The 16,450-nt window shown below is 41.8% G+C and overlaps 1 long non-coding RNA gene across 2 annotated transcripts in view; it reads right to left on the reverse strand.

Moving 5' to 3' along the window:
• Window positions 1-2,147: 2,147 nt before the first annotated feature.
• The window catches only part of LOC123606242, a 36,467-nt gene continuing 22,164 nt past the window's right edge, over window positions 2,148-16,450 (reverse strand). Inside the window, exons 2-3 of one of the 2 annotated variants that reach the window (XR_006716186.1) lie at window positions 5,325-5,775; window positions 2,148-5,013 (exon numbers count right to left, since the gene is read on the reverse strand). This is a non-coding gene — a long non-coding RNA (uncharacterized LOC123606242). The remainder of the gene's footprint in view (window positions 5,014-5,324; window positions 5,776-16,450) is intronic. The other variant, XR_006716185.1, reaches the window with a different exon arrangement.

A 16,450-nucleotide genomic window follows, 5' to 3' on the forward strand; every position in this document is an offset into this window, starting at 1 on the left:
ACAAGATAAAATACACTTAAAGATGTACTTCGACTGATGAAGTTGGAAATTTAAAATTACAGCAATAATTCAAGAATGGGAAAGTTATACATAAAAGAACTCCAGGTAAACATTCAGACCAACGAAGCTTAACAGTGATGTGAAATATTGTAAATGTGGATTAGAAACATAAATGCCAAGGCAAAGCAGTTTTCAAACATACAGTGGCATATTATGAAATTCATCATGTAATAAGAAAATGGATGTGTCACCCAAGGTCAATTACCAGCAGTTAAGGAGTAGAACAGAGTAGATAAAGTAAAATGCATTGAATTCCTTATTATTAATATTGTCAGACTCAGAACGGCTGGCAATTAGAGTGTGTGGCTTTAAAAATGTAGCTTACTACTCTAAAGGATGACTTCAGTGGAATTAAAAAAAAAAAGTACAAATTGGAAATAGCTATAGTATAGAAAATAAAGATCTTAATGTGATATAAATGTCAAGAGCCTTTGCGATCTGAAAAAAAAATCCTTTCATTTTGAAAAAAAAAAAAAGAAAATGGCTTACCATTTTAGGAAAAATATGTAGGAAAATGTAAGGGTGTTGTCTGTTAAAGGGGATTAAATTTTTTTTAATCTTACACACAAAAACCATATATAATATCCATAAGGATAAATTAGTATGTATTTGTTCACTTTTTACTTCAACATAAAGGTATGTCCTTTTTTTATATATTCAGAAGACATTCAGAAAACATGAAGTATACATTGGGATTCAAAATTTCGATAATTTTCAAACAATAGATATGGCACAAAGTATCAAATGGAAATTCCAGGAAGTCATAACCAAAGAAGTGCATTTTATTGCATTAAAAAATCTTTATTTATTTTTGGAGAGAGAGGGAGCAGGGGAGGGACAAACAAGAGGAGAGAATCCCAAGCAGGATCTGCACTGTCAGCACAGAGCCCAACATTGGGCTCGAACCCACGAACTATGAGATCATGACCTGAGCCGAAACCAAGAGTCAGACACTGAGCCACCCAGGGACCCTTAATTTTATAGCATCTTTAAACCCCAATCTCATTTGTGTGTATGTGTATGCGTTTGTGCTTTTGGTTAACATTTGGTACACAAAGCTTAAAATATCTACATGTCAGTGTTTTTCCATCTTCCTTAGTAATGGACTCTTACATTTTAGTTGGATATTTAGCCAACCAGACTAGACTATTTTTCCCCACCTCCCCCTGTAGCAAGGTCAAGACCCGGACTGCATTAGGCGGTGGGCACACCTTCCAGTAAGTATCCTTCAGGGGAAAAGTGTGTGTTTTTGTGTCGTTTCCTTCATCCTTCTGGCTGGGCAGGGCCCTGGAATGCAAGCAGGGGTCTTGAGCCCTGGTACGTCAGCTACTTCGAATGGCTGAGCAGTGAGGTGGATGATCCTGAGAACCTGATCCTACAGAGGACTTTGATTACCTATGAGAGAGTATTTCCTGATTGGTGATTAGAAAAATGAAACTGAGTGGCTTATACGGAGTGAGGGGGTGATGGAAACAGAAGCATAGAATACAGACTACTCCTTCAAGATGCCTCACAGTGAAGCCAAGGAGATATGGGCAGCAGTCTGTGAGAGAGAGGCAAGGTTGGGAGTAGGTCATGCCTTGTCTGGGTGGGAATACAACAATGGAGAATCTGGAATATTTATAGTCTGAGTCCAAGAGAGAGGTACCTGGGAAGAAGGAGAAAACCTAAACAACTATTGGAAGAAAAAAAGAGTGACTGGGAGGGAATAGAATCCAAAGCCAACAGAGAAGAGGCTAGTCTCCTGTGGCCAAAGGGAAGAACGGGCACAGATAAAGACAAATCGGGAAGTGCAGGAATGGAGACTGTGTAGCTCCAGCTGTTTTCTGAAAATTAAGAAACAAAACAAATCTTAAGAAGGAGAGTAGACAGGGTACAAAAAATCCTCAAGGGATTAGAAAAACAAGCAAACTGCAGATAAGAATTGAGCATTTCCTGGGCTCCCGGGTGGCTCAGTCAGTTAAACGTCTGACTCTCGATTTCCGCTCCGGTCATGATCTCATGGTTCGTGAGTTCAAGCCCCGCATTGGGTTCCATGCTGACAGTGCAGCACCTGCTTGGGATTCTCTCTCCCTCTCTCTCTGCCCCTCCCCTAATTGTGCACTCTCTCTCTCTCTCTCTCTCTCTCAAAGATAAATAAATAAACTTTAAAAAAAGAAAAACAGAATTGAGCCTTTCCAAGGTCCTACCTGAGACTGGCCAAAAGGACGTATCATCAGCCAATGAGCAAAGCAGTGTGATATTCTTCAGCAGTGCTTCGCAAGTTAGAAATTAGTCGGTTAGAATGAATCATTAGGCTGTTATAGAATAGACTACTTCAAGGCTTATGCAGCAGACGATCAAAGGGTTGGTGGAAATGAGTGTGTCGATGACAGTGTGGTTGAAATAATAAGCCATGAGGTCCAGACAAGTTAGGAAATGAATTGGAAGAAGGAGGGTGGAGAGACTGGTTAAATGGAGACAAGGAAGTGAGTTCAGGTGCAGTCCTGCTGACAGGGAGGAGGGTGGGTGTGAGGGCGGAGTGGTGGTGGAAAGAGGGAGCTGGGAAGTTCACGCGGCGGGGCGTTGGGGGGAAGGCAGGAGGTCAGAGGGGCAGCAGAGCCCAAGGGGTGAAGGCAGAGAAGAGCAAAGTTCACATCACGCACGGTTTTGGAAGGAACAGGTTTAAAGAAGGAAATTGGTCGGGGGGCCAACTGGTCTCAGAGGCCATGGCTATAAACGGAACACCAGTAGCAGGGAGACATGCAGTATCTGGAAATAAGAGCTGGCCAACCAGCTAGGAAGAGGCTTCACGTTGGTATCTTTCAGGATTTTTCTGTAAACGTAAAATCTGGAAGATATGCACTGTTAGCTCCATTTAATGGGTAAGTTTTAGAAAAAGTTTGGAGCACTGTCAGCTAATTGTGAATGATAGATGTTGAGTGCTTACAATTATTCTTCTTTTCCTGACACTAACGAGGACATCTTAGTAGTTAAGACCGAACCGCACAAGCCCTCCGTGCTATTGATTTTTTACTTTTTTCTTGTTCCAGTAGAGGGCACTCAAAGCTCAAATAAATGCATGCAATCGTTTTATGGCAATTGTTTTTATGTAATTAAAGCTCATATTTAAATGAAAACGAGAAATCCTGATTTAGTGAGACTTAATTACTAGTCATGCGTGTAAATTTCACTAACACGAAATGAGATCTTGTAAGTGATCACATGAGAACATGTCTCCCCAGACACTGTCAGCACACACTGAAAGTAGGAGGAAAAAATCTCTTGCCTGTGAGACAAGATGGGACTTTCTAAAGGCATGCCCACAACGGACCCCTGACCCCCAAGTTTCATTTTCATTCCCATCTGACTTCTTCGAGAGGGCTCTTAAATAATGTGGAAATAATCCTGCAGGCTACTGGACAAATATCCTTCATTGAAAGTCATCTGAGAACACACTAATAGAACAAAGGTGACTAAGACAAGAGAAAACCCTTTGCTGGCAGATCTGGGCCACAAATGAGTGAGGTGGCTCAGAGGGAGGCGGGAGCCACTGTGTCCAGCCCATGAGGGTTTCTTAGAGAAGCTTCCAGAAGACCTTGCATTTCAGAGAGAGCTGTGAAAATCCAAGTACTTACTATTAGGACTTGAGGGAAGACAATCTCCCCAGCACAAGATTAGCCTTGCGTGGCTTTGACTGCCAATTTGGCAGAATTACCGTGGACGATGGGAACAGTGGTAACGTGGCTGTCAGTATATTTCGTCAAAGATTCTCCTGGAGGAGTTAGACCTTGGGGTCAAGTGATTCTGCAGCGATGGTCTTTGCCACAAAGGGGGCTGCCATGATCCAAGCACAGCAGCTTTTCCAAACACAGAGGACATTTTGGTTTGGCTTTACGTCTTCTGTCGGAATTAAGGGTTACTTGCAGGCAGTGAATGGGAATCACTTCCAGCATCCTGTAATAATGATGATCTATCAATAAGAATTAGCTTCTTAGGTAGTATGCAGGCTGCTAAAGGGAAGAGAGGACTCTCCCACAAAAAAAAAGTCTTCTTGGCAGAGATCGTGGAGCTGGCATTACAAAGAGTATGTTATGGCTTTATGACTTATTTATAACAGATTTTTTCTGTAAAGCACTGTTACAAGACTCTGAAACTTTACGATTTAAACAACTCCCCTTACCTGCCCCCACCCTCACCAGACGCAGCCTTCCTAGTACTCATAAACTCGGTCCTGTCTCTTCTGGATACCTTAGTGCTGGGATTCTTCAGTCCTACACATGCATTAACTCCCTTACGCTCAGGATGCAAATGCCAGTGGGGCAAGGGTCTGAGAAGCTATGCAAAATGGAATTTTTTAAAAAGCTCTTTCTCTTCTTCTTAATAACATGACAGTACAAGATAAAGGATTTATCCTTTAAGACCCTGAGGGTGTGCAAACATCAATAATGAAAATCAAACAACTTTAAGCTTGTGGAGTTAAATATAGAATATATATTTATGGCTTTGTTGTAATTGTTGGGCACGTCTCGCCTTGCCATATATTGTTGACAGACCAGGCGGCAGCTGTCTCATTGTTTATTGTTTTTCTCAGCTTTCTGACATTGGCTTGATTTATAGTTGTAGGCGATAAATTACAAGGTTGAATCTAGTTTCTAACCCTCTGGCTAAAGATTTCCCATTACCTGGTTAGGCAAGCTAAATATTTTATTTAAAATAACCTCAAAATCGTACTAAATGAAAATGCTTCCAATGAAAGTGAATGCCGATGGTCTTGAAATTAACGAGCCCCACCCCATGTGACCGCTTGGTAGAGCGAAAAACCGTATAGCAGTCCCGTCAGCAAGTCTGGCTTCTGTAATTTAAGCAAGCCACATCTTCTCTGTGAGTCTGCAGAGTTACTCCTTCCCCAACCCAGCCAAACAATCTCGATGCCTCTAGGGATGATGTTTGTAGCACTTAGGATGCATTCTGCTGAAAGAAACAAAAGGCCTAGCTAAAGATGACTTAATAAATAAAGGCATGTATGATCTGGTTTTTTTTTTCCTTTTTTAAAAAATGCATTTTAATTCAAGTTAGTTAACATAGAGTGCAGTACTGGTTTCAGGAGTACAACCGAGTGATTCATCGCTCACATCGCTCACACTTAGTGCTCCTCCCAGTAAGTGCCCTCCGTAATGCCCATCACCCATTTAGCCCATCCTCGCACCCCCACCCCTCCAGCCACCCTCAGTGTGTTCTCTGTATTTAAGAGTCTCTTATGGTTAAGGCACGTATGATCTTACCTAATAGGAAGTCTGGGCACAGGGTAATTTCCAGGGACCTTCACTTGGTAGCTCAGTGATGTCAGCTGGCCTGCAATAAACTTGTCTTTAAAGTCACAAGATGACTGCCATCAGTATCACATCCTCACACAGTGACATTCACAGATAGGAAAATGGGTATTTTTCTTATTTCCATTTTCTTAAGGTCAAGGAACACTTTTCCAGAAGTTCCAGACTTCACGCACTGACCAGAATTGTACAATGTGTCCATCCCTTGGTGAATCACCAGTACAGGAAACAGAACAACCATAGTTAGCCTGGATCAATCATCATCCGTGCCCTGCATCAGGACAGCGTCAGCATGCCCAGGAATACAAGGGGAGCATGAACAAGTCAGTGTTCAGAGAGGTGAAGGTGACAGCCAGGGAGGGTTGCGTAGATGATGTGACCGTCTGTTGCTCCCTCTCAGGCTCTGCGTACGTGGAAACATGCACACAAGACTCACTCACTTGTAGGTTTCAGAGTGGCACAGTAAGTACCCCAAACCCAAACGACAAATCTTTCTATCCAAGTAACACAATTCCATTCAGTAGACACTGCCTTCTTTACTCTGCAGCCTGAAAATGACCCTCTTTGGAACGTATTCCCAGTTTGCTCCAAGCACTTGAGAGCACAGATTAAATTCTATAAGCAATATCTCCTAAACTTACCGAATTTAATTGAATCCTGATCCCTGTAACTAATCACTGAAAAGGCATGACACTCCATGATATGGATTACGGGGGGAAACCGTTCCATCATAACTGCTTAAGCTTTACTAAATGGTGATAGTGTGGGAGGAGAGAAGAAAGCTATGTTGCTTCTAGACCTCATCGTGGTCAAATTGTAAACTTCAGATAATCAGTTTTTACTGTCCTCGTGGCTTCATAATTTCCTTCCAAAAAGATCCAGAAGTCTCCCTCTACTGGGTTATTTCCCCCTCTTTCCATTTCAGGGAGCCTCTTCAATTCAAGATGGTTTTGCCTATGACCAACATGACGCTGTCTTCCCTTCTCTCATGTGAATGGTAACACAGATAAGATAGTTCAAGATTAGGAGACATGTCACGTGGCTCTCACTCTGTATCTTTTAATCTCAGGCTTCATTTTTTTCTGTCTGAAATCCTCTCGTTACTGGTGATGGAAAGAAAATGGAGCTTCTCTGTTGCCATGGGGCTGGAGTTCCTTCCCAGCTAAGTCAACCCGAACTGGAGCGCAATGTAGAGTTTGAGGAGATCATCATTCTAGAAGAGCAGCTGTGTTCACAAATTATAAGAGAGCTGAGGTTCCAAATACCAGAAGGTGAGTCAGGATGTTCTCAACAGGCAGAGAAGCAGGAGAGCGACAGGTGTCAGCTGGGAAATGGATCTGAACATTCAGAGTCAGGGCGGTGTGAGCAAGAGAAAACACAGGAGGATCAAGGGAACAGAGAGAGAGAAGGGAACCAAGTAACTGATGTATATGCCTGGCTCAACCAGGAGTCTGGATAAAAACAGTCTTCCAAATCATTTGCACCATAAAATTATTGCAGTTTTGAGACTGTTGATGAAGAAAATAGAATGCATTTCTAGGGGTGCCTGGGTGGCCTCAGTTGGTTAACCATCTGACTCTTGGTTTTGGCTCAGGTCATGATCTCACGGTTTCATGGGTTCAAGCCCCATGTCAGGCTCTGTGCTGACAGTATGGAGCCTGCTTGGGATTCTCTCTCTCTCTCTCTCTCTCTCTCTCTCCCTCTCTCTCTTTCTCTCTCTGCTCTTCCCTTACTTGTGCTGACTCTGTCTCACTCAAGATAAATAAATAAAGTTAAGAAATGCATTTCTATTTTTTTTTTTATTTTTATTTTTGGAACTTTTAGAGTAGTTGCTTTGGGATCCAAAGCTATTTATTGTCGTAGTAATGTGAGGTTCTGTCAGCAACCTTTTTTTCTGGTATTTTAACCTCCTCTTACTCGAGATTCTTTCTAGAGTTTGTTGTGTCTGCCTTCCTATTTTTGCTACAAATTAAGGTATACTCTTTTACTGGGCATCACAAAGGAGCAGCCTGGAGTCACTACACATATAGGTTTGAGTTCAGATGACAACTTAGTCTACACATTCACATCCTATAGAGCAGTTAAACTCTATTTTCTTCTATGTGCTGATACTGAAAAGAGTCAGAACATTTGCAACAGAGATATATAGAATATCATAAAATATGATTATTCCATTTTAATTACATCATATTTTATAAATATATACTTATAAATATATAAAAATACAAAATATATATCAGTTAGAGAAGGTCTGTGGCTTTAGCTAATAGAAAACTTAACTAATATAAACTTGGGGCATCTGGGTGGCTCAGTTGGTTGAGCGTCCAAATCTTGACTTCTGTTCAGGTCATTATCTCATGGTCATGGGATCAAACCCCACGTTGGGCTCTTTGCTCTGCCATTCTCACCATCATGGCTTATTGCCTTGATGTCGAAAAATGGCTGCTCCAGCTTAACCATCCCATCTGTGTTCAAGGCCAGAGGTAAAGGAAATTACTGGTACAACCTATCCCTTTATCAGGAAAGGATCAGCTTCTTTGGCCAGAATTGAGTCACGTGGATATTGCTAGCTGCAAAGAGAGCTAGAAAAGTGTGTATTTAATTCTTTTAGCTTCGGGGCGCCTGGGTGGCTCAGTCAGTTAAGCATCCAACTTCAGCTCAGGTCATGATCTCGTGGTTTGTGGGTTCGAGCCCTGTGTCAGGCTCTGTGCTGACAGCTGAGAGCCTGGAGCCTGCTTCAGATTCTGTGTCTCCCTCTCTCTCTGCCCCTCCCCCACTCATGCTTTGTCTCTCTCTGTCTCTGAGCTTTCACGAGCTCTCTCTGCTTTGATGAGCACGCTCTCTCTCTAAATGGATAAATAAACTTAAAAAAAAAAAAACCTAATTTATTTGCTTCTTTGCCTTCTTACTATTCTTTACTTCTGCCTACATTTCCATAATAGAATTTCAGACATCTTCTAAAGGTATGTAAATTATTATGAAGTAACCAAAGTTAAAATCGGAGCAAAGGAATAAGGATGATTAGCTGAACCCATTACGGTAATCATTTCACAATGTATGTAAGTCAAACCATCATGCTGTATGCCTTAAACATACACAGTGATTATTTTTGTCAATTATTTCTCAATAAAACTGGGGGAAAATTTTTAAAAAAGAATAAGGATGGGAGCCAATTGGAATCAGGAATTTGACTAAAAAGGCACCCCTTGTTGAGGTAAATATATAGTATGGGTAGGCCCAAAATTTGCCTTTGTCTCTCCTTATCTTTTGCCTTATGTTCCCTCTAAGAGGGACCCTTCCAGGTCTCCTTCAGTTGTGATCGGAATGAGCTCTCGTGGGTCCGGGAGCAAAATCAGCTGGAAAAGCAGGTGTCCATGCATGGGTGACCTTCTCTTTCCTGAGTTACTGCAGCCACTTCTTGGGACCAAGGTCTTCATGGCTGCTCAGCCATTTGAAGTGTTTTTTCAGTGCTCCTCCTGTTGAGGAGAGTTTATTATTATTATTCAGTTGATAAACACTTTTGATTACTTTCTCTCTTGGGTTAAAGGAGAAAGGAGAGAGACATATTAACTGAGGACTTACAAGGTATCAATGACTGGCTCTGTGTCTCCCCGTGGCTCCCACAATCTTCTTTGCTGGCTTGGAGGAAGTCACGTATTGTAGGCAAAGAGGCTGAGGTTCAATGAGGTTGAGTTATGTTTAAACCCAGTCAATGGCAGAGGTAGGTTTAGAGCTTGGATCTGACTCCGAAGCCCACGCCTATCCATTATGCTGCTTTAAAGGAACTGCATTTATCCATAAAACCAAGGTCCACCATCAGAGTTGGACATCTGAGGCTCAACCATTCTCTCCTATTCTCTCTGCTCCCCAACCAGCTTCTCTGAAGGCTGTTCTAGAAAGATTCCCAGGCTTAGAATTAGAAGGCTTGTTTACCACTTCCTGCTCTTTTACTTAATAGCTGTGTGGGTTGGGTAATTCACTGAAGCCTCCTGAAGCCAGGTTTACGCATTCACAAAGAGAGGATGATGACAGTGCCCCCAGCACTTCATGACTGGGGTGGCAGGAGGGAAGGGAATGGTGTAAAACTCAAGCTAGATCCTCTTTGTGGTACACACCTTGAAAGAAGCATAATCTTTAATCCCATTCCATGCATTGTTTTATCTATTTACTTATTACGGGACTCTCAAGATGTTGTTATAGAGAAAATACTACTTCTCTGTTGCTTTTCAGGCCCCAGTTCATTTGTTTAGGAGAATCTGACCTTCCTGTCTAGGAAAACTCTGACTCCACAAACACTCAGTAGCCTATTCATGGCACTCACCCAGTTGTAATCAAACAATCATCTGTTTAATGTCTGCCTTCTTCCTGCATGAAAGGGGTGGTTGCCTGCTTTATTTTGGACCTCTGTTCCCAGCACCCACTACTCTGGTTGGTTAGAGGATACCGAGAACAACATCAACAAGTTGCCATGTTGAGAAACTACTCAGACAACTCCTGAAATCTAAGGGAGTGCATTTCTCCTAGCCTGTATTACCTGCCACAGGGTACTTACTTTGGAAGGGGAGAGCTTTTTGGGTTATGTCAGAGGTAAACAGTTTTTGACTCACACATCTCATATAACTGAGCCTACACATAGCCATTAGAGCAAGAATCAAGGCTGGAGAAGTAAGCTCAAGAACCACTGGATAAAGTAGATCACTGGTGATTGGCATTTTAGTGTCTCCCTAAAACACAAATTGCCTATCCACTGCATTTACTCACAGACAAGGACATGCACACTTGCACCCCTCGAGGCGGGTTTCCCATTGTGCTGGGAACCTCTGAAGAGCATTCTTTGGGAAGAAGGTCAACTTTGGAAAGCCAGCTAATTCTCTTGCAGACCCTGCAGGGATGGAAGCCACTGTGCAACCACAGAGCCGGGCAGTCTCTGGATCCAGTCCTCTGTTTCCCTAGTCCTCTGACTCAGCACTGTTTCCAAAATTTAGAGAAAAAAAGATCTAATAAGTGGAAAAAATTATTTCCCAGTAATGAATAGACGCAAAGCAAAACCAGCTTATACCCAGAATCCAGGAACATATTTTTGGATCTGGCTACCTGGAAATAAGACATTTGAAGTAGGGTCCTCTTGGCCTGACTGCCCAACCAGCAGCACAGTTCAGTGAGTGTAGGGCACAGGACAGGCACCAGGCTGATGCTCAAAAAGAAAATGGAAACGTTCAAAGGAAGCAGTAGGAACATTTTTTTTTTTTTTTTTTTTTTACTGTGCAGCCAATCAAGCAATGGAAACATTTGGGACTCCCTAAATAGAAACATTCAGGAGAAAAGTGAGATGGAACACACATTCCCATTGTCATTATGAAGCAGTGTTTATTGAGTGTGGACAGGGCACGAGGTAGCTTTCCAAACGCAGAGGCACCCCCAGTTCCTGTGGAAAAGTGTGTGGAAGACTGCATGTTGGCAGCTCCCGGCTGTGGCAGAACCCGTGACTCATGACGACCCTGCTGGCTGGCCGAATCTGTGGCTCTGTGGCAAGCTTACAAACTCTTGAGGTGCTTCCTGCTCAGAAAACTGTGCCTTGGGCTGGTTATGAAACAGGAACATTAATTACTATTGTGATCGTTAATGGGGAGTTCTAAGAATTAATGCACTTAAGGTTCTATGTGGTATTTGACTTGTTACCGTGTTTTAAAACATTACGAATCAGATGACTCTTCTCTCTTGGGTGTTTGATGAATTGTGATTGGTAATAGCAGCTAACTCATGATGTCACTCTGAACAGAAACAGGCTGGTTAACAGAAAATGGCGTGCACACGGGGATACAGGATGGAAAGTTACATAGGAGATAGAAAGGTAAAGTCTAGAGAGGCCTTTGTTCTTGTCCAGATCGTATTGCATATTAAAATAATCTTACTCAGGGCACCTGGGTGGCTCAGTCAGTTGGGTGCCCGACTTCGGCTCAGATCACGATCTCATGGCTGGTGAGTTCGAGTCCCACATCAGGCTCTGCTCTGACAGCTTGGAGCCTGGAGCCTACTTTGGATTCTGTCTCCCTCTCTCTCTCTCCTCCCCCTCTTGTGTTCTATCTCTCTGTCTCTATCTCTGTCTCCATCTCTCTCTCTCAAAAAGAAATAAACATTAAAGAATGAATAAAATAAAATAAAATAAAATAAAATAAAATAATCTTACTGTAATACCAAAGGGGGAAAATTGGTTGATCAAAATGCACCATAAAAGCCTGGCATGAAGATCTGCCTTTCTTTAGAATCATTTACTGATGGAAAATAGGAACACAGTTGACTTGACTCATTGTTTCACGGAGAAACCATAATCTCGATACACCTTTTGGTGACCATCAATACCAATAACCAAACCAAGAATCTGGGGGATGGTTTCATTAACTCTCATATCACTGGGGTCTGAGAAGACAAACTATGCACTGACCCATGAAATAAAGCAGCACTTATCAGCAGGCAGAAGAAAGGACATTATTTTATTCCTCCCCAAGTTCTGGCTCCTGGCTAGTTAGCTGAGCATCCATTTTCACTGCATAAGTAGAGCTTTCCAATGAGGCTAACATATGGTCCTTTTCCCACCTTTCCCCTCTTTTTCTATCTTTTTTAACCTTTTTTGCACCAATTGTGGAACTGTCACTTCCAGAAAACAAGGGCAGACACTGACACTGGAATTATCATCTCCTTGCTAAATCTCTGGAAATATCATTCCCTTGGTAAAGCACTCCTGAAGAGTTAGAAATGGAAGTACCTCTATAAAAGTGCCTTGGGAATTATAGTTTTTCATATATACCATTGGTTCAGGGTATCACAAAACCAGTCATCTTCAGAACACTTGTCAGATCCTAGGAGTTACTAATGTTCTTCCTTCCAGAGTATTTTAGCACATCACATAAGTTAGAGAACAGAACCAAAGAATCCACATATCCTGTCTAATTGCAAACATCATATAGGAATGGTTCTCTTTGCAACTGAAGATGAAGAGGGGGGAAAAGAAAGACCAACATAAGAACTAAGTTGAAAACAGAAAGTACCCATAATATTTGACATTCAGCGGAAAATTATTTGTCCTCCAATTATTTACCAATACAATTATTTAGAAATTCGGTATCCTAAAGCAGTCTAAGTAAAAGTGACTGGAAAAGATGTAATAACAAATAATAGAATAAATTTGGCTTTAGAAAGAAATAAAGAATGAAGAAAGAGCTAAGTGAGATGAAAAAGGATTGTAAAGAAACCACGTTTGCCAGAGCAGAGTGAAAATCTTTATTAGAGGCTATAAAGAACAAATTCCATACTGAATGAAATTCAACATTGCTGAGAGTGGCACACTTTGGTGACTCTTCCAGAAAGAAGAAACATACCAAGAGATGAACATAGAGAGGAAAGATATGGGATTCCTGAAATGCAAAGCCAAACTAGGAATGATAGATGTGTCTGGAGAGGATATCAAACTGATTGCAAGAAAACTTTCTTGAACTGAAAGAAACATCTGAATGTACAGATTGAAAATGGCTAAATCGGTTTCAGAGAATGTTAATAAAAAGAATCACATATTATTCTATCATGATGAGTTTTTGAATTATGAAGATTAGTAAGAATTATGAAGAGCTTATAAACATCCTTGAAGAAAATAAGAGGGTAGTAGCAACGTAACTTTGAAAGCAGCAAAAAAATCAAGCTGACTTAAGACTTTTCCAGAAGCAAACACCTGATGGCCACAGAGAGGGAACAATAGAGTGTTAGGATTAAGACATTATTGCCAGAGAATTGGATTCACTCAAGTTTTCATTCATATGTGACAACCCAGAAAGGTATTCTGTGATATACGGAAGTTAATAAAACGTGTTATCACACATATTTTTGAAGAATGGCTTGTAGACAGATACCACAGTACAGTTATGAGTTACAGTACAATTATGAATGAAGGCTGGTGGTAGGTATTTGCAAAACTTATTGTTTCCAGGGTGATTGATAAAACTCTACAAAATATTGACGTATATGCCAAGAAAACCCTGGGAAACTACAGGTGATGAAATGTTTGGTCTCTATATTTAGAGAAACTAGGATTTAGCTAGATTAAGTGGTATGTCTCAGAAGCTCAGTAATACAAATGGAATCAGGACTCACATCCTCTGAATCTTGATGCAGAGGGCACTAGTTGTCATTTAGTGTTACTTCTTTCTATTTTGATTTAACTTTAGGAAGTTTCTATAATAAAACAAAAGGGAAAAGACAGTCGGCTTGAATGGTTGATCATGTTTAAAATAAATTCCTCTTTTCTTTTCCAGGATTAGGTTAGTGCCTATCTTTCATCAGAATTTTCTCTAGATTCCAATCATAATCTTGTCAACACAACAAGAAAGGCCTTCAACAATGATGGGTTCTGACCTTTAAGATCCTTGGTGAGTATCAGGCCCTGCCCTAGGCCCCAGGGCCAATTCTCCTAGGTATAGAGGACTAAACCAAACAAAATCATGTGCTCATGCCTCCTCCCATCAAGAGTTAAGTCTGGGGACAGAAGGACCTACCTAGACTACAGCAAAGGATGCCTTTTCTCATCTGGTAATTAACATTCCAGCTTTGGTAATTAACACATCTCACCGTCACTACAAGGGGACAATGTAGGATCGCCAGGCGTGAGGAAAACCAAAGATGCAAAAGAGGAACAGAAAAACTACTGGTGGAGAAAACAAACTATTAAGGGCACAGAATAGAAAGTGTCTTTCCTAAGGCCACCTTTCAAAAGTGTCAAAAGTTCTAAGTGTCCTCAGATCTATTTTAGAAGAAATTAACCCAAAGACATAAAAGAAACCGAAACAATGCAAAAGCTTTTACAAACTAAAAACATAAGGTAAAACAGAAGCGAGGGAAGGGCTAGAAGGTAAAGTTGAAGGTGGTTCTCAAAATGCAGGGCAAAGATAGGGACAAACATGAAAGAGAAAAGAAAGAAGGAAACAATGGGAGTGTTAACCCCAAAGTTCCAACAGTCGGGGGCTGTGGTGGCACAGTTTGCTTCTGTTGTGGTGGTGGAAGTTGTTATTGTTTATGTATTAGTAAAAATAATAGCTAACATTTGTTGAGGGTTTTCATTGTACTGGCATCTGGGCTAACCCAGGACGTCTTGTTTTATTATCCTACCAGCTTTTGAATAGAACCATGGGGTTATAGCAGAGAAATATTTAGAAGGTAAATGATTACGATGTGGTTATTGAATGTATTTAGTTGCGGGGAAGAGAACGCTGGTTAAGGGGTAACTCTTGGCTGGTTGAATAGCAACAACTGAGATCAGCAATGCAAAAGCAGGAGCTGGTTTGGAAAATTAGAATATGCGTTCAGTTTCAACTTGAGCTGAAGTTGCCTGAAGACCGTCAGAAGGAAGAAGATCAGTAGAGTTTGGCTTAATGAGCCTGACACTCAGAGAAAAGGCTAGGTCAGAGAGAGCTATAGGAATCACCCACTTATCAGTTGAAGCCAGAGTGGATAAATCACCCAAAGAGTCTGGGTGTAGACAGAGAAGAGCTGGAGACCAAGGACAAAGCAGCCTGAGGGACAGACTAGGGAGGAGTGCTCCGTGAGTGGGCAGCCTGGGCCCAGGGTGGCAAATGGCCGTGGGACAAGAGAGGCCTGGGCAGGAAGTGGCCAAGGGCGGACACAAGTGTACTGGACTTTTCGACGCAGAGGATTATTGGCAGGTGGTATTTGTCAGAACAATTTTAATGTCATCCTGAGCACAAGCCAGATAACAACTGAAGAACGAATGAGAAATGAATTAATCAAGTTCTTTGTCTGCTTCACGTGTGGATTGAATGAATAGGCCTATATCAGTAGATATTACACGATTGACAGGTACTGTCTGCGAGTATTTAGCAAATTGCCTGGGATATAACATATGCTCAACAAATTCAGTAGAGACAGATAGATAGAGATATTGATGGTTAAAAAAATTTTTTTAATTAGTTTTCTTTATTTTTGAGAGGCAGAGAGAGACAGAGCATGTGTGGGGCAGGGGGGCAGAGAGAGAGGGAGACACAGAATCAGAAGCAGGCTCCAGGCTCTGAGCTGTCAGCACAGAGCCCGATGCGGGGCCCAAACTCATGAACCATGAGATCATGACCTGAGCCTAAGTCGGACGCTCAACCGACTGAGCCACCCAGGCGCCCCAGATATTGATGTTTTAAACCAGTGTATTATAGTGATTGGGTGTATAAATTTTGGATCTGGATGGACTTGAATTTGTAGTTTAGCTCTGCCACTGTGTAGCTGTGTAAACTTGGACAAGCCACTTGGTTTCTTTAAAAAAAAATTTGTTTTAACATTTATTATTTATTTTTGAGAAAGAGAGAAACAGAGCGTGAGCAGGGGAAGGCTAGAAAGAAAGGGAGACATAGAATCCGAAGCAGACTCCAGGCTCTGAGCTATCAGCACAGAGCCTGATGAGGGGCTCAAACCCCTGAGCCACAAGGTCATGACCTGAGCTAAAATTGGATGCTCGACTGACTGAGCCACCCAGGTGCCCCTAAGTCACTTTGTTTCTACATCTTCTCTTTCTTGTACAATGATTTATGGGTATCATCCATCGTTTTTTTGTTGTTGTTGTTTTTTTTTTTTTTTCCTATTATGAATGGTAGATTAGTTTGTGGATATTTGTTTTGTCATCAGGATGAGCTCTCATGTTCATATGTGAATTGATACAATCAGGGTTCATCTGGTCATGCAACGTTGAATACAGTTTAGTTTAATAATGGTTTGAATTTGTTCTAGCATGCTCTTTTCCCCATAAGAAAGTAGGAAGCCAGGTCTTTTGTATACCTTTGCCTTGGGTATTTCTGCAGGCAGACCCCTGCTAAATTTGGAAGATGCAATGGTGGGGGTCCAGAATAGGATGTGAAGACAGGACATGGCCCAGGGCAGAGAAGAGAGGTGGATGAAGGTGGGCACCCACCGCGAGGAGCAGTGGACCCTTGCAGGAGGCTGGGCGGTGTCCCGAGAGACTGGCAAGGTCTCAGTCCTTGCAGGACCTTGTGGCCGACACAATGGTGTCCTAGCACTGGGCAGTTGGGGAC

This window comes from Leopardus geoffroyi, chromosome A2 (assembly GCF_018350155.1).
Source record: "Leopardus geoffroyi isolate Oge1 chromosome A2, O.geoffroyi_Oge1_pat1.0, whole genome shotgun sequence".
Taxonomy (NCBI): domain Eukaryota; kingdom Metazoa; phylum Chordata; class Mammalia; order Carnivora; family Felidae; genus Leopardus; species Leopardus geoffroyi.